The sequence below is a fragment of the Garra rufa genome, chromosome 25 (genome assembly GCF_049309525.1).
Source record: "Garra rufa chromosome 25, GarRuf1.0, whole genome shotgun sequence".
Classification (NCBI taxonomy): Eukaryota; Metazoa; Chordata; class Actinopteri; order Cypriniformes; family Cyprinidae; genus Garra; species Garra rufa.
Genome location: NC_133385.1, coordinates 12,854,421 through 12,874,085, shown reverse-complemented (window position 1 = coordinate 12,874,085; position 19,665 = coordinate 12,854,421).

The window sequence follows — 19,665 nt, the reverse complement described above, 5'->3', positions numbered from 1 at the left end:
CTTGCTCTATTCTTCCATTTCCAAAAGAGAAAAGGAATGCTGATAGATATTCTCCTTTCTCATTGTTATTAACATTTTCCTCATTAAAAACTCATTTGAATTTTTTTTAGGCCTTGAGTAACCTGGAAAATCAGGTGCAATGCACACACGGCAGAGTGTTATTTTATACAAGCTGTGCACATTATATTAAATACACAGCTAGTGTTCATTTCTGTGCTCAAGGGAGAGCTGTAGGTATTGGCATAGATCGGAAAAGATCCGATTAACAGTGGCAAACACACATTTATAGACCTAACAATGACCAGACCTGAACCATTGTACTAATTCTGGACCGGTAAGACAGGGAATGAATAAAAATAGGGCAATATTGTCACAGCCGTGGCACAATTTGCTCATGGCTTGTACTGTATGTTCAATTGTGCTCTCAGGGATGCAGGTTTGAATCTTGCTTGTGTCTTTCCTTGCTTTTTCTGTCACCTTTAGGCAGTGTCTCCTTAAAATATTTGATGAGAAAAAAATGAATGTCTTTGCTAATCAAGACTGCATTTGTTTAAAATAGTAAATACAATAAAATGGTTATATTGCAAATTATTTCTATTGCAACTCTACATAAAACTGATCGTGCAGACCAAACCTTAAGTCGTAGAGACTTGAAAGTTGGAGGGACGGTAGTACTCACATCGTCTACAACGTCACCAAGGCTCACACCAATCGGCCTGATGGGGGCGCTACAGTGATCAGAAGTAAGAAATCGCTCACGATTCCTAAACCATTCATCACAGGCTCAAAGTGTCTTATGTCATTGGAATCCTTGGCTCATATCTTAAATTTGTCCATTACCAGTGAAATTTTGGGGGTATTTTGCATTTTTTGAAAAAACTATTTTTGCGAACTAGTCCTAGGTTTTTCGCCTGATCTGAACCAAACCATTGCAGGAAGATTCTCTGGAGAGTGAACATCAATAATTATATATATAAAAAAAAATAATAAAAAATAACTTTTAACTTTCTGTCACAAAGAGACTCCAAAACGTTCGAAAGAGGCAGGGCTGCCTTTACTAAAACGGCTATAACCTTTGAACAAAATGAGATATCATCACCAAACTCACAACACGTATGTAAGAGCTGAATTTGAGGGCACATGAAAATAACTATGCAACCATTAGTCCTATCAACGTGAAAATCTGTGCACATGCTCTTGGTCCAAAGTGCCACAAGCATTTATAAGGATATTTGTGTATTTCAAAAAAACATGGCCACCATAGGCAGATTAAATTTGCCAAATTGAAAGCTGGATAGACAGATGAACTGACAGATGGATAGACAAACATACAAACAGAGACATGAACAAATTGACAGGTGGCTAGACAGTTGAATAGACAGACAGAGGAACAATTAGGCAGATGGATAGATAGACTAGAGAGGAATCAATGGATAGACAATTTGGCAGGTAAACATAAGGATAGTTATATGAATTGCATAGATAGACACATGAAATGATGGATAGGTAGATGAATGGACAAGATGGACAACTGTATAGATAGATGTGATAGACAAATAGATGAAATGAGGGATGGCTGGACAGGCAAATTGAGATGATAGACAGACAGACAGACAGGGCAGACATAGGCAGATGACATTTGAACACCTACTGTAATAGACAAGGTTAAAGGTCTGTGAGAAATTTGAAAGAAATTGGCCACTATCATTTTTCAAGGGCGTAAACGATTGTATATTGCATGTTTTTCCACACATATGCATGATATTCATATCATATGATAGACCTCCTTGTTCTGCACAACTTTGCCTCTACCACTGCTGGCAGTCTAACTGTTAGATAAATTATTGATAAGATGTGAAAAACCTACTTTTGTGAACTAGTCCTAGGCTTGGAAAAAAAACACTGCAGTGGTGTTCTCTCTAGGTCAATAATTATAAAAATATATAAATAATAATAATAATAATAATAATAAACAAAAATAAGTTAAATAAGTTCAAATGTAATTTATTCCTGTGATGCGAAGCAAAATTTTCAGCATCATTACTCCAGTCTTCAGTGTCACACAATCCTTTACAAATCATTTTGATATGCTCAAGTTTATTAGTTGTGCTGCTTAATATTTTAGTGTAAACTGTGATACATTTTGGATGTTGAAAAGATCAGCATTTATTTGACCGTCTTATAATTTAAAAAGTCTTCACTTTCACTTGATTTATTCAATGGGTTCTTTTAAATGACATAATTAGTTTCATTAACAAAAAAAAAAAAAAAACTTTCTTTTGAGTAGATATCTATTTGTATATTTTTAAATAAGTGTGTTTATATTTTACTTTATTTTATTTGTAAGAGAAATAAAATCTAAACACAATTTGTATTTAAACAATGTTTTCATTTTCGTCATGAGAAGATGAGTTTCTCTTCATTTGTCCGTGTTTCTTTATTGCGACTGCGCGTTCATACATTCGCAGCTACTGCAAGCAGAATGAAAGTATAATCTGACTGTTCATCAGTTCAAGAGAGGCTTGTCACGTTTGAAACATGGAACTCATTTACTCTAAAGGGCATTATTGTGAGAATAGATGAAAGTGTTACAAATGCAAGACTCGCTTTCATCTCCCTCTCTCGCTTTTTCTCTATTTCTTTCTCTCATTCACATTTTTTCAAATCGAAGTGAGCAAAAATAATCCTCCTGCTTCATTTCCAATGGTTGAAAGACTACACTGACAACATTCCCATATTTATTGATATTTGAATCGTACCTCTAACTAGATATTTTAAGAAATACCCATCGTTCGGTGCCACAATATCGTGCAGTGAGAGTTCAGACTAAAGACTCGATTGATTCAATCAATTCCTGAGATGCCTTTGTGTACAAAACTCCTGCCTTTCATTGTATCATCTTTTGTGTCTGTAATAATTTATGATTCAGGCTTTCTCCTTGGGAGAATATTGGGAGAAAATAAGTTGAAATAGCGTCAAGAGCAGGCACTGCAGCAAGCAGGGGAAGGGTGAAAAGAAACAAGTATTCACATGTTGTTGTCTCTCACCCTAGGTAAACTTTAGTATTTCAAAGATGAGCCGGTGTTCGCTCACTGGAAAGAAATTCACTCCATTGAGTCGAGGAGGGAGTAGCTGCTCGCAGGTATTACAGTAGAGGAGAACCTGAGAGTGTTTCTCACCCACCACAGCCTTGACGTGAACTGGATATGTCAGTTTTAAAAGGGCGAGGAGTAGAAGATGGATTCTGGCAACAAAACAGAACAGCGGTGAAGAGAAACATACAGTAGCGCTGTACCTTTAAAGGCACAGTTCACTCAAAAATGAAAATTTCTGTCATTTACTCAGCCTCATGTCGATCAAAACCTTTCTTTCATGTTCAACAGATGATGAATTTTTAACGAGAATCCTGGATGCTGTTTTCAGTATAATAGTGAATGAAAACTGGGGCTGTCAACTGTCAAGCTTTAAATAAATAAATAAAATCATAAAAATATCAGTGTTCCATATGACTTCACTGAGCTGTTAAGTGCAGTGATTGAATTGCATCAGCGAGTCTGTGAACTCAATGAATTATTTAGACAGGCTTAGTAAACTGGATTAATTGATTCACTTGATAAGATGATAATCAAAAGAATGATTTGTATATATATCGGATATTGGTATTACACTGTAAAACAAAAAACTATATATTATACTTTTTCGCACTCGTCCTAGACGGTTTGTCTACTTTTCACCAAAATTGGCTCAGATTTTCACCAAAATTGGCTCAGATCATCTTCAGACCATGCTGGCAAAAAGTTATGGAATTCAAGTTGATTAGTCAAAGCGTTCTCAAATAACGCACAAACAAATTTTTACGAAAAGCGCGCAAAAATGGATGCAAGGCTATATCTCCGCAACAGTTTGGCGTATTGAGACCAAGCTTGGTGTGTGTTACAACAAGCATGACCTGAGGTTATCTGCAGGGTTTCGGCACATCACCCACTAGAGGTCAGGAGATATGAAGAATGGCAATTTTTACTTAGAAATTCTCAATGGTTTGGCCAAAAATCAAATCAGCGCATCATGCCGAGTCGAATGAATTTTCCCATTTCAGCCATTTTGGGCGTCGGCCATTTTGAATTTTGTAGTAAAATGCTATATTTTACGAACACATTGACAGACAAGTTTCGAGCCAGTGCCACGTAGTGGTAAAATCAAATATCCACATGCTTATAACTTTGGGTGTGGTCGACTTATTTTCACGGGAATCACCTTTTTGACTCCTGAATCTGAGTCCAGCGATACCAAACATGCCAGGTTTGCCTTATGGTTTGTGCAACGTTGCATTTTAGCGCTTAAAAAACAGTTGCCAATATCTTAGAAACCGTTACTCCTATCGACACGAAACCACCATAGGAAATTCGAAAACATAGCATGCCAGTTATATATTAATGCCCAATTGCCAAAATTTTAATAGTAAAACTCAGCCATCTGTCATTTTTTCTCTTCTCATATAGAAAAATGTTTATGACAGCAAAACAAAATGAGATATTATCACCAAATTTGACAAACATATGTATGGGCACACTCTTAGGACACACAACAAATTTGGTTGGATTGTGCCTCTTGGTGGCGCTATAATTGAACAAAACAGGAAATTGCCATTGACTTCAATAGAGTAGTGTGATATAAAATGCAATTTTTTTTACCAATGCATTGGTGTACCATTACAAAACTTTGTATGTACCATCGAGACCATGACCTGAAAGCATTCAAAACGTTTTGAGACAGTGCCACCTTGTGGTCAAAACTGATAACCGATTATATTGTATTACTAGTGGTTGTTTTTGTTTTTTTCACCCATTTTGACTAAAATTACCTTAAAATGTCTACAATTACTCATTGCTGCACTTGTTCTGATGCTTCCCTTGCCTAGTGCTTGGCCCCGTAATTGCTGCTTGCAGCAATATTTATTTCAGTTATCGGTCCGATATTTCTATATTTATTTTCTTAATGTCGTCAATATTGGATAGCCCATAATACCCATAGTTACCTTTGCCATCATATAACTTTCACTTAAAGTTGATATTTTAAAAATAATAACAATGAATAATTTAACAAAACTGTTAAGTGTAATTTTTATCACATCACAAAATGAAAATTAAAATTTTCTTACATCATAAACATATGTACATATGCACATTATAAAACTGTGATCAGAAATTAATCTGGAAAAAAAAACTATTCAATATAAGTTCAATATATTGGTATTATGTTGGTTATTGGTCCAATATTATAGACTTTTCTAAATTTATTTTCTGAATGTTGTCTCTGTTGGATAGTCTATATTTTATATTATATGTTACATACGTCATATAACTTTCACTTAATGTTGATTTTTTTTTTAAAACATTAATAAAAATGTTTAATCTTTATCACATCACAAAATAAAAAGTAATTTTTCTTACACGTATGTATATTATAAAATTGTGATGCCTAAATTAATTAAAAAATATATTAATGTTCAATACATTGGTATTATATGATTATTGGTCCAATATTAGATACTTTTTCTAAATGTATTTTCCAAATGTCGCAAATATTGGATAGCCCATATTTTTAGATTTATTACCTTTGCCATCATATTACTTTCACTTAAAGTTGATAGAATTTAAAAACATGAATTCAATAAAACTGTTAAATGCAATCTTTATCACATCACAAAATGAAAATTAATTTTTCTTACATCGTACACATATGTACATTATAAAACTGTGATGCCTAAATTAGTTTGTTCAATATATCAGTATTGTATCGGTTATCAATCCGATATTATAGATTTTTTAAATGTATTGTATCGGTTATCGGTCCGATATTATAGATTTTTTGTTATTTTTTTATTATCGGTTAATTTTATCGGTTATCGGTCTGACATTGCTACATTTATTTTCGCAATGTCGTCAATATAATATATAGCCCATATTTTTCGATTTATGTTACCTTTGCCGTCATATAACTTTCACTTAAAGTTGATATTTTAAAAAGATTAATAATTGGATAAAAATGTTAAATGTAATTATCACATCACAAAAGGAAAATGTATTTTTCTTACATTATGCACACACACACACATATATATATATATATATATATATATATATATCATAAAATTATGATACCTAAATTAATTTGAAAAAAAAAATAAAGTTCAATATATTGTTTTATTTAATTTTTACTTTAAGTTGATATTTTAAAAACATTAATAATTTAATACAACTGTTATCTTTATCACATCTCAAATTTGAATTAATTTTAGACCTAATAACATAATTTTAATATCGGCTATATATCAGTGACAATGTGAAAAAATTGACTTGTCGATATCAGCCAGAATTGTAAAATCGCTAATAGCAAATAGCTAATATGCAAATAGCTAAGCCTACATTCTACGTCATCCACTGGAACGCTACTCTTTTGTGAATGACAGCAGAAGCTAGAGATTACGGTTTATAAAGTTTTAAATATGGATATTTTTTTTACAGGAATGAATCACTTCACTTCAGAAAGCCTTTATTAACCACCCTTTATCAGACTTCAAAATCTCAACTGCTATTCACTGCCATTTTAAATCTTAGAAGAGCCAGGACATTTTTGAATATAACTTGAATATAACACCTAGAATGGCTTGAGGGTAAGTAAATCATGGGGTGTTTTTCATTTTTGAGTGAACTATCCCTTTAAAAAGACTTGAACGTTTTAATCCACATTTATTTTGCTATGGTTGCCCTTTCTTTCTTTTTCTTTTTGGCTTATATTCTACAGAAATTCCCTGTTTGTCTTTCAAGGCCGAAGGAAAGTCACACAGGTCTGAAGCGACACAAGGGTGATTAAATAATGACAGAATTTTCATTTTTGGCTGAACTATCCCTTTAAGCTCTCCCTTTCCGCGTCCTGCTCTGTAATTATCAGAGATCTGCAGGGTGCCATTTGATGATATTGATTTGCGTGGCCAGACTTGAGATGGCACACAAACACAAACGTACATACACATACATGCGCTTTGCGCCTGTTTTGTGTGAACGCCTCAGGCCATCAAGTCATTATCTGTTGGAATCATCATTCCCCTTTCCCCTCAGCATAAACAGGAAACTCTGAGAAAGGGAAAATAAATGTAAACAAACCACAAAAAACCTAATGTACGAAGCAGCATATGCATATTCACAGGTGTAGGTGGATGTTTTGACAGTGAATGTCAATCAAATGTATCACAACAACATCTATTACTTATTAATATATTCTAAAAAGGGCCAAACGAGTGATTTCAGGTTTTCAGACCAATTTCAGGTTGTCATTTTTAACATTCACAAGGATTTTAGTATGCAGAAATGGGCAGCTGGAAAGCCTCTCTATGTTATTTCAGTTCTTTTCATTATTTGGCTCCCCAGGCTATGATGGAGAACGGGTACTCTTCACCCAGACATGTTCAAAAATCTCTGATGCAGAGTCCAACTAAAGTCTCAACCCTTAGTCTTTTGTCACGCATCCAAGTCAAGTTTCAATTCCTTTTGTTAATTTTTACGATATGCTACAGTTTAATTTGAAAGGATTGTCGAGTATAATTCATTTAAAGTTTCACTTGAATCATTTCATAAATCCGATACACTTGCATTCAAAAGTTTGGGGTAAGTACTTTTTAGAATTATTATTATTGATATTTTATTTAGCAAAGACGCATTAGATTTATCAATAAATACGTTTCACTTATTACAAAGATAGTATTTCAAATATATGCTAAATGCTTCATTGAACTTTCTGTTCATCAAAGTATCATAAAAAGTAGCACAACTGTTTAAAACTGTCATTAAATAAGAGCCAAATTATCATTTCAAAACATTTTAAAAATCCTAAATTTGAAAGGTGATAGAAACAAGTATCCCAGATTCAAAGTAATATCAATATCAGTATTGTTACTCACCAACTTGAAATGTTCCTCATCTTTTCAATCGGTCGAATGGCTACAGCAGTGCAGAGAAAAAATCTGTGACCTTGAGCTCCTTTCAACTCAAAGAGGCTTTTAGGAAACTCAAGCCTGATATTTATGCTAGGTTTGATAAGGACTCATGGCCCATGACCGATCCCTCTCCGGTAGGTTATCTGAGTGTTATACAGGCCAGCGATGACTCCTCAGAGTGCACCTCACACATCCTTCACACCTTCTAAATCGTGACAGATTCTGAGCAATGGTTGCCACGGTTCACCCTGGGCATTTTAATCAAGCTCAGCGCTGTTATCCATTCACTCGTTTGATTCCTCCGACAGTCTTCCAGGTGCTATTATAAGCTGTCTAGGATCTCTTGTATCTCTCAGATAATTGTACCACTGTAACATCCTAGACCAGCATGAATTTCCATGCTAATCCCGGTTAGTTTGGCTTGAAAGTTTTGGCTCCAAAATTACTCTTTTTGAGTTCCAAAACTGGAATGACATGAGAGTGAGTAATGCTAAAATCGTATTTTTGGTGTACTGTTCCTTTAAGATTGAGTTTGAAAACATGCTGAAGTACTACCAAACTGTTTAATAATTATAATTCTTTAGGCACTTCTACTGTAAGCTCCAGCTAAGTGTATTGCCTTTGGCAACGCCTCCTTGTTGGCAACCGCAGGGTTTGGGTTCAAAGCCCAGCAGGCCAGACGTGATGTTCTCTTAATGGTTACTACTGTCCAAGCTCTGCATTTCTGTTGCCCGCAGCAGGCCTTAGGTAAAATACTTTACCCACAGGACTACTGTACATTGCGAACCTTTCTCTGTAGAGCACTGCCATTTGTAAGAAAACCTCTAATTTGTGGTTATAATGAGGCTAAAGGACAAGTTGATGATGAAAAGATTAAAAGATTTCATGCTAGATTGGTTAACTGTATTCGTTTGTGTTTTTAATGATAAATATAAGGTCTGTTTAAAAAAAAAAAAAAACTGTAGATAATCAGTCAGTTCTCAAATAACACCCGGCCTGATAAATGTGGCATAAAGAGTGAAAGGTTTGTTAAATGAATTTGTGCACTGGGGATTGAGTTTCCTTTTTCCAAATAGTTTAGCGTTGGAGATAATCTCCGTTCGAAAATCTGTTCGCTTTGAGGTTAGAGTTTGAGAGGTTTATGAAAATCAATTATGGTGCTTTTGTTGTGTCTCCAAAGACTCAGAAATACAAAATAGCTGGTTATAGCTTCTCCATAAACCAAAACGACACAAAACACATTTGCGGTTTGTTTAAGGTTTACTGTGCTAATTAGCAGGGTTTTAAACGGCGTGCCGAGAGAGATTTAAACTTTGTTCACGCCTGAAACTTACTGTGAGAATTTAGTGAATCGCTTGCTTTAGTTTACTCTTTCGTTTTAACTGAAACTATGACAGTGAAGCTATAGTGCTGAGAATATCTATATAAAACATCTGAGACCCTGGACTACAAAACCAGTCATAAGGGTCACTTTTGGCCGAGATACAACTATTTGAAAACTGGAATCTGAGGGTGCAAAAAAAATGTAATACTGAGAAAAATATCTTCATGGAACATGATCTTTACTTAATATCCTAATGATTTTTGGCATAAAAAAATCGATCATTTTGACCCATACAATAGAATTTTTGGCTATTGCTACAAATAGGCTATACCCATGCTACTTAAGACTGGTTTAGTAGTCCAGGGTCACATATGGACATAATTTCCAATTATAAAAGTACATCTTAAAGAAATTACAGCATATGGGAGAATTCTGTTATGTTCACCTCATGTCATTCAAAAACTAAACAAAAGAAGATTTCTTATTCTTTACCTTTCAGTAATGAGGGCTGGGCTGTCATCTGTCGAGCTTCAGCCCTGAAACGAAAAGAAATGCCTAGTGTACAATATTTCCACATCATCTCTGCATTTGTGGTGAAGATTTTTCTCCAGGTTACATCTTTGCGTCTGTATTGTGGCGACAAAACACTTTATGAATGAGTCACTGAATCTTTGAATCGTTTATTCAAACAAGTTGTTCAAAACCGCGGATTTATTCATGAACTAAACCAATTGAATCATATACTGTACCGATTCCTTCACTGAATCACTGATTCATTCAGAACGTGACCATTGTGTGGTGTTTACTGGCAATCGTTCGTTTGGAGCTACATTTTCAATGGCTGAGATTAAAACAGGCAAACTAACAGCGAATGTGATGTCTAAACTGTAAGTAACTCAGTATTAACTTATTATTTTTTAACTTTTATATAAAATATGACACAATATTCTTCCAGCACATCTATAGACGTGTGGTTTACCTGCATACCTGATATTCAGCATGCATAACATGTTTGTTTATTATGAATCTGTTTATAAAGATAATTTCTTGTTTTGCTTTGAATGGCAACCCTTACGCAAATTAACCATGGTTTTATTATAGGCTAGTGAAAGTGTGGTGACCATGTTTTTTGGCGTATTGATTACCACAGTTTTACCACAAATGCCATGGTTAGTGTAGCAAAACGTACTCGGTTACTTTCGTAACCTCGGTTCCCTGAGATACGGGAACGAGTACTGCGTCTGTAAAGACGCTATGGGGAAAAGCTCCTTTTCTCCTGAGACTGAAGCATTTTAATAACGCAGTGTAACTGCACGGCCATTGGTTCGTGCAGTGTTAAAGAAACGAACCAATGGCTCGGCAGCGGAGATGCACAAACCTATGGCGATGATTCGCGCCCGATCGCGCCAAAAGGGGCGGAGCATCTGGCTATATAAGCGAGCATTTCGCCATAGGGAACTCAGGTACTTCGACTGAAGCGACGACTGAGTCGTGCAGCTACCTAGCACGGCCAGCAACGCAGTACTCGTTCCCGTATCTCAGGGAACCGAGGTTACGAAAGTAACCGAGTACGTTCCCTTTCGATACTTTCACTCGTACTGCGTCTGTAAAGACGCTATGGGGAACCAGTACAATCCCGCCGTGCTTAAGGTAGAGGAACGACTAACATGACCCTAGCACTAAAGGGCTAATAAGGGCCAATTTGTTCGATCAGATAGCCTGATAAACATCCGTTCCAAGGAATAAGTACACTTGGAGCTCCACAGAGGCCAAGACGCACTACATATAACATACTGGTAACACATACCACTATGTGGAAAGGACCCGAGTCTGTAAGACTGGAACGTCCAAGTTATAAAATCTAGCAAATGTGGACGGTGAGGCCCAGCCTGCCGCCGCACAAATCTCTGCAATGGAAACCCCGCTAGACCACGCCCAAGACGAGGCGATGCCCCTCGTTGAATGGGCCCTTACTCCCATGGGACATTGTAGGCCCAAAGAGGAGTAAGCCAGCGAGATGGCTTCCACAATCCATTTGGATAATCTCTGTTTTGTGACCGAACACCCCTTGGTGCGGCCACCAAAACATACAAACAGCTGTTCTGACTGCCTAAAAGGGGCAGAACGCTCTATATAACATCTCAGAGCCCTGACAGGGCAGAGAGGGTTAAATCCCTGGTCTTGCTCCGTAGGAGGAAGAGCCAAAAGGGAAATAATCTGGTCTCTAAAGGGTGTAGAGAGACTTTTGGGAACATACCCATGCTTTGGCTTCAGGATGACCTTAGAGTCATTTGGCCCGAATTCCAAGCAAACGGGGCTCACAGAGAGCGCCTGTAAATCACCCATGCGTTTGACTGATGCTAATGCCAATAGCAGGGCAGTCTTCAACGTCAGGGGGCGAAGGCCTATGGACTGAAGCGGTTCGAAGGGAGGGCCCTTCAGGGCCCTCAACACTGTGGGTAAGTCCCAAGACGGAACCGTGATGGGGCGAGGGGGATTAATCCGCCTTGACCCCTTTAAGAAACGAACGACCAAGTCGTTTCTTCCCACAGATTGACCGTTTACAAGGTCATGGAATACCGCTATAGCTGCAACATAGACCTTGAGCGTGGAGGGGGATCTCCCCTTATCCAACAGCTCTTGCAAGAAGGACAATATCACAGATATGTCACATAAAATTGGGTCCGTACCGCGGGTGGAACACCAGGCGGAAAAGACAGACCACTTGAGATCGTAGAGCCGCCTCGTAGAGGGTGCTCTAGCTTGTGAAATAGTACTCAAAACCGACTCAGGGAGACTTAAAGGCTCCCGTCTAGAGCCCAAACGTGCAGCGCCCACAATTCCGGTTGGGGGTGCCAAATCGTTCTGTTCGCCTGTGTTAAGAGATCTCGTCTCAGTGGCACGGGCCATGGTGCTTTTGAGAGCAGCCTGGGAAGATCTGGAAACCAATGCTGGTTCTGCCAGAATGGAGCCACTAACAGGACTTTGAGTTTCTGTTCCCGCACTCGCCTGATGACCTGTGGCAGCAGAGCGATAGGAGGGAATGCGTATAACAGGAGATTGGGCCATTCTTGGGTCAATGCGTCCTGTTCCTTCGAAAAATAAATTGGGCAGTGATGATTGTCTTTTGAGGCGAAAAGATCTACTCGCGCCCTGCCAAAGACAGCCCATATTTGCTGAACCGTGTGAGGGTGAAGCGTCCATTCGTCTGAGGAGACGTTGCTCCGAGACAACATGTCTGCTCCCTGGTTCAGTTTGCCTGGCACATGCGTCGCTCTTAGAGAGCGGAAGTGCAGCTGAGCCCATTTCAGGAGACGTTCTACCATCGTAAATAGACGTCTCGACGAGAGGCCCCCTTGGTGATTTATGAAGGACACCACTGTCATGCTGTCCGAACGGACTAAGACATGGTGACCCTTCAGCGCAGGTAGAAGGGTGTGAAGGCCTAAACACACTGCTAGCATTTCCAAGCAGTTGATGTGAAGGCGACTCTCCGCTTTCGACCATAGGCCGAAAGCAGGCTGGCCGTCGCACAGCGCCCCCCAACCTAAGTTGGAGGCGTCTGTCGAGACCGCTTTCCTTCTGACCACCAAGTCCAGGGGAACGCCCTGTTCCATCCATTGAGCGCACCTCCAAGGAGCCAGGGCTGCTATACAGGCCCGATTTACCTTGATGCGCTGGCGTCCCAAACGCCACGCTTGAGGAGGAACCTTTGGTTTCAACCAGAACTGCAGGGGGCGCATCTGAAGCAGACCCAACTGAAGTACTGGAGATGCTGAGGCCATAAGGCCGAGCATCTTCTGAAAAACCTTGAGAGGGCGAAGGGCTCCTATTTTGAAGGAAGCCGCGAGCCTGCGAATGGCTTGGGCTCTCTGCGGCGCAACTGCTGCCTTCATTTGACATGAGTCGAAAACTGCTCCCAGGAACGCAATGCGTTGGCTGGGAGACAGCACGCTCTTGGCAAAATTGACCTTGAGTCCTAGGCACTCTAAGTGGCTGAGGATTAAGGCTCTGTGGTGTGTTAGCTCGCTTTCTGACTGGGCTAGGATGAGCCAGTCGTCCAGATAGTTCAGGACGCGGATTCCCATCTGTCTCAGAGGGGAAAGTGCTGCGTCCATGCACTTTGTAAACGTGCGAGGGGCTAACGACAGTCCGAACGGAAGGACTGTATATTGATATGCCACTCCCTCGAAGGCGAATCTCAAGAATTGCCTGTGATGGGGGGCGATCTGAATGTGGAAGTATGCATCCTTCAGATCTAGTGAACAAAACCAGTCCCCTTTGCGTATCTGCGAGAGGATCTGTTTTAGTGTAAGCATTCTGAACGGCCGTCTCATGAGGGCGCGATTCAGCTGTCTGAGGTCGAGGATGGGGCGTAGACCGCCATCCTTCTTTGGAACGAGGAAGTAACGGCTGTAAAAACCTGACTCGCTCTGTGTTGGGGGGACCGTTTCCACGGCGCCCTTGGCCAACAGATTCTTTACCTCCAATCGCAAGACGTCTGCGTCTTTGCTGCGAACTGAGGTGGTGATCACACCATGAAAGCGAGGAGGTCTTCGAGCGAACTGGAGTACATAGCCTCGTTCTATTATACCCAAAACCCATTTTGACACTCCGGGGATGGCTTGCCATGCCGCGGATCGTGTCGCTAGGGGCTGCAATGGTTCGCACAGCTGTATGCTGTCTGAAAGCATTGGAAGAGGAAATTTGCTCTTTTCTTGAAAATGTTTGTTTTTTATTTTTCCCGCTATCACAGCGGTTTGCTGTAAGGGCACTGATATAAAGGGCCCGTGAGTTACAGCTACATTTTTTACAAACATGAGCTCCCTTACACTCGGAACAGAACGGAGTGTAGAAGGGCTTAAAAGAGGCACTTTGGGGGCTGGTCCGGCTGCTGCGAGACTTGGCCCCTCCCTCTTCCTGCTGTTGAGATCAGGAAGACGCTGGCGGCGCCTGGTCCAGCACCACTCTTGGCCGAGGTCCCTGACGCTTAGGGAAGGGAAAGCGCTTGGCTGGGCGTGACCGAGGACGGAGCTCCGTCTGAGGCGCTGGTTGCGCAGCTGGGGGCGTGGCTTTCGCAGGCTGCTGAGTCGGCGCCGGCTTGGGGCGACTAGGAGCCGTTGCAGAGCTCGAGCGTTTGGGCAGGAAATGTCGCATAGCTTGGGACGATTTCTGCGCCGCGGTGAAGCGCTCCGCGAAACCCTCGACAGCTGGGCCGAACAGGCCGGTCGGCGAGATGGGGGAGTCAAGGAAGGCGACCTTATCCGCGTCCTTGATCTCCGTCAAGTTAAGCCACAAGTGGCGCTCCAGCACCACTAAACTGGCCATCGATCGCCCGATCGCCTGAGCCGTCATCTTCGTGGCGCGTAACGCCAAATCCGTAGCGCTACGTATCTCTCTGAGCGGGGAATCGTCCAGGTTCAACTCGTCCAGACCGCGGAGGAGCTTTGCTTGGTACACCTGGAGTACCGCCATAGAGTGAAGCGCTGAAGCTGCCTGTCCAGCAGACGAATACGCTCGTCCAGCGAGGGTAGAGGTCGTCCTGCAAGGCTTAGACGGGTGTGACGCCCTCGCCTTCCAACCGATAGCGGTGGGCGGGCAAAGGTGCGCAGCAACTGACTCGTCCAGCGGGGGCAGCTTCTCGTAGCCCTTTTCCTCAGCGCCATCGACCGTGGTGAGGGCAGCAGAAGAGGAAGTATGAAGGCGGGCGGAGTATGGAGCACGCCAGGACTTAGAGATTTCGTCGTGGACTTCGGGGAAGAATGGTGAAGCTCGCTGACGAGGGGCCTGGCGGCGCCCCGGCAGAAACCATTCGTCCAACCGGCTCCTAGAGGGCTCCTCGGGAGGAGACCATTGAAGATCCAGCTCCTCAACAGCTTTAGATAGGACGCGGAACAGTTCGGCGTCCATACCGGCGCTGGCGGCGCTGGATTGCGCAGACGGCAAGGGGGCGGGGTCATGGGAAGAGCCCGACAACTCCTCTGCGTCAGATGCGGCCAATGACATGCTGTCATCCTCGCATTCACTTCCTCCGAAGGAGACCAGATCGCTCGCAGCCGCAGAGGGACGCTGGTCAGGATGCAGGAAGAGAACTGGCGATTCCTCTCCATGTGGTGAAGGCGAGGCACGCGGGGTCTGAGCCGGCGTGAGCTCGCCTGTCACCACGCTCTTAGATCTCTTGCCCCGCTGCTTCTTCCTAGCAGGCTCTTGCGAGGAAGTAAGCGGGAGGGCGCGAGAAGCGGCGTCGCTCTCTGAAAAGAAAGCTAGCCGCGAGCGGAGGGAAGTGAGACTCATATTCCCGCAGTGGGAACATTCCGTCTCATTGAGCGCAGCCTCAGCGTGGGCGTGACCCAGGCACGAGACGCACTCAGCGTGAGTGTCAGCGGCGTGCAGAGGGGCTCTGCACGAGCGACAAAAACGCCGTGGCATTTGGAACAACGCCGTAGAAATTTGCTCTTAATTTGCTCTTTTAGATGTTCGCCGGATAGCAGCAGGGAATCAGCTCCGGAGCGTCAATCCGCCGAGCAGTGAAGATCCGCTGCGAGGCTCGTCAACGGCGAAGAAGAGGCTTGCTTGAGCGAAGTCTGCGTAGTCAGTCTCTGCGAAGATCAGAAGTCGTCGCTGAAGAAGAAGGATCTGAGTTCCCTATGGCGAAATGCTCGCTTATATAGCCAGATGCTCCGCCCCTTTTGGCGCGATCGGGCGCGAATCATCGCCATAGGTTTGTGCATCTCCGCTGCCGAGCCATTGGTTCGTTTCTTTAACACTGCACGAACCAATGGCCGTGCAGTTACACTGCGTTATTAAAATGCTTCAGTCTCAGGAGAAAAGGAGCTTTTCCCCATAGCGTCTTTACAGACGCAGTACGAGTGAAAGTATCGAAAGGGAACCATGGTTAGTTTGTGGTTAGAGTGTTTTTAGGATGTGCCATCAATCAGTCATATTGACAGCACTGAACAAAATCAATGCTACTGCCGCTGAAAATGGTCAATTATTGTCATGTTTTGGGCTGTACTAATCGGTCGGACCGGGAAAAGCATTCAAAGTACTATAGACTGCCAAAGGTTATAACAAATCAAACAGAAGAGTGCAAAAACTGTCTCAGGAACAAAAGGTGTTCGTGGTTGGCCAAACTGAACCAGGATGTCCAGGGCAAGAATCTTGACAACATTTGTGCTAATATCTTAATTAATACTGCTCGTTTGTCAAAGTTTGTCAAAATACTGCACCCTTTCCTGCTTACTAAGTCCTTCTCTATATGATTTAGCAGCTTCCACACATTTTCCATGGTTTAGACAGCATAAATTAGCAGAACGTATTCAGTAGTAAATTAACCATGCGATCCATGCCTTTGTTTACATCCGAGTATTGCCGATATGGCTGCACATCCGGGTAACTGACCAAATCGTGACGTAAGTGCAAACCCTCTATAGTAATCATGTTTTATTTGTAGTAAAACCATGGTTAATTTTCATAAAGGAAATGTTCATTCATCGCTTTTTCTTGTAAACTATGCAGTCTTTTATAAATCCGTCTAAGGTTCAGGATTGTACAGAATGTTCCCATTTAATCCAACTCCAGACACAGCAAGAACGTTCACTGCCCATCACAGATCAGCAACTTTCCTCAGGAGTGATGAACCATGTAGTACAGTGGGTGATTTTAACAGGATGAGATGGTGGGGGCAGTATCCTTTTTTCTTCTATATATATCTATTTTATATGTAGGGGGTATTCAGTACCCATAAGCCCTCAGAACGAGTGGGTGGATGTGTGGGAACTTGCTGTAGGGGTGGCAAACGCGGGTGGTTAATTTCATGGTTTATTTATCTTTCCTATTCTTTCAGAACAAGAACAGAAAAAACACACATCACAATTGACTTACTACGACAAGCAGTCAAAACCTTTTTCAGAACAAAAACGGTGACCCCGCTGGTGGTACGCAAGGCCTCTAGGGTTGGAGAATGATCACATCATTCTGAGATCTGCAGACTTTAACTTAAAGAAAAACGGAGCTGGAAAAAACAAAGAATGTTCCAAAGCAATACTTGAAAGGGTGTAACACAAAGCCGGCAACCGCAGGTAAATCCGCAATTGCGAACGCAGTTAAAAGAGGTGAAAACTCTCCTCGAGTTGTTCTCTTCCTGAGTGCTAGAAAATGTAGCTTTCCGTGAACTTTGTTTTTATCAGTGTACTTTGTGCTTTGTGGCAGGCAGACAACATAGACATACCCTACAATTTCCAGACTGCAATAGACCCAATGTCAATTTGAAAGAAGCGCAGGAAAGGAAAGTACAATAAATGAAAGAACATGTAGATTCAATTGCAATTGAACAAAAGGCTATAAATCAAAAGTTTCGGTGCTCTATGTGAAATAATGCTCTCTGCATACAGTATACGCTTGCTAGGGTGGAAAGTTTGACAGCAAGTTTTTGAGGTACAGCTTACTGAAAGAGATGTTTTGCATGTTTTTTCCACATTAGGAGAGGCAGATGGAATCTTGAAGTCTTAAGCCGTTCATCTGCACGAGTTAATGTAAGATGGTGCCCTACTGGGTCCGCATTGAGAGTAAAGTGGATAAAGTGTGTTGATCCCTGCTGGGTAAAAGGATACGGCTCGGCATGCCACTCCGGACTCTGAGGGGACCAGGGAGGATTATTGAAAACCAAGAGCTGAAGCTTCAACATCAGGTACTGTAGACGAGGATTAAGCACGTAAATTAGGTTTATACTTTCCGAGCTGCAGCCAACTGCTCGCTGAAGTTTGCATGGAGTTGATGAAGTCTGTAAATTTATATGGGTTCCTAGAAGCAATGCTAGGTGCTTTCACATAAACAACCTTATTCCAGGAATATTTTAGTGTGAAGAGAAATGGTGGCAAATCAGATGAAAGTATGCTCTGATATACACCATTAATGTTTCTTAAAATATATCATGATGAGATTTTGCCCTCAACAAGTAATAGATTCATAAGACCAAAGACTGCCTGTTAGATTGATCCAAAATGAATTATATCTCATGTTTAACCACTATAGAGACATCAGAACCAGCTGTAAATTACAGAAGAACTGGCCGAGGTAAGGCTGCTCTCAGCAGGTTCATGAACACCGAACTGCCTGATTTTGCTCTATTTCCTCGTCAAAAATGGTCTGAAACAATTCACAGCTGAGCCACTGTGCATCTTCATTCAAACACAGCAGCGTTTTGTTATGTTTTTAAACAAATGTAGTGAATCAGTGATTCAATTTTCATTCATAAAGACAGTCACTCGACGGTCGTTTGAACAAATCAAATGAATGAATGATTCAGTAATTAAATCAGTGACTTGCCGCTACCTACTGGCAGATTTAGTTACATTTTAAAGCATTTTTTCAGTTATTTAAATCATTTAATATTTCTGTATTCAAACTGTTACAGTGCCTTGCAAAAGTATTCATACCCCTTCATTTTCACATTTTGTTTTGTTGCAGCATTGTTAAACTGCTTTAAGTTAGTTTTTTAGTTGTGTTATATAATTTTCTCCCAAGCACAGTGGAAACCAGAGCAACAATGTAAGAAAATAAGTGTATTTTCAATCGAAAACTTCTGTTATTCTGTATTCTGCAATGTATGCAACCGCATGTCACACTGACATCTTTCTGGAACACAACAGCAAATGTTCGCATTCCGGAGAGCAACTTCATTGCACACACTGACACGGACACCTTCCTGTCTCCACCCCTTGATCTCATTCTGCTGAGATCGAACGCCTCCAAGTCTCATTCTGTTTCACTCTGATAGAATCACTCCCAAGAAACCAGCACTCGCGATGAGCCACATTATACTGCAACACAATAGCACCAAGGTTGTACCAGCCGTATTATGCTGCTTGATCTTCTACAGCGCAGTTTAGTCAGGAATAAAGACGTAGATCAATTAGCTAAACAATGTCTCCACCAAAATAACCCGTATTTCTGACTCCTTTGACGGAGTTCGTTCGCAAATCTCAATTAAGTAATGCTAATGCGTGCATATCCTGAAGAAGACTCGCACTCGGCTCGCAAATTAATCTTTCCTGCCAATCTAAAAATGCCAGCGAGCACCTTTTCTGCATCAGTACATTAAAAGCACATAAATCACTAGATGTGTCCAGAAAAGGAGTCTATCAAATTTTATAGCTTTTGGGGACATTTCAGCTAATTTAACAGACTTTGTACATGACTTAAAGATGATGAACCTGCAGTGATATTCTAGTCAGTTTTAAAGAAACATCTTAAAATGGTGTTTGTGTGTGAGTTAAAGTTTGAAGAAAGGAGAATATACTTGGAGAATGAATAGATATTTCTTAGCATTCCCATTCAACTCAACGAC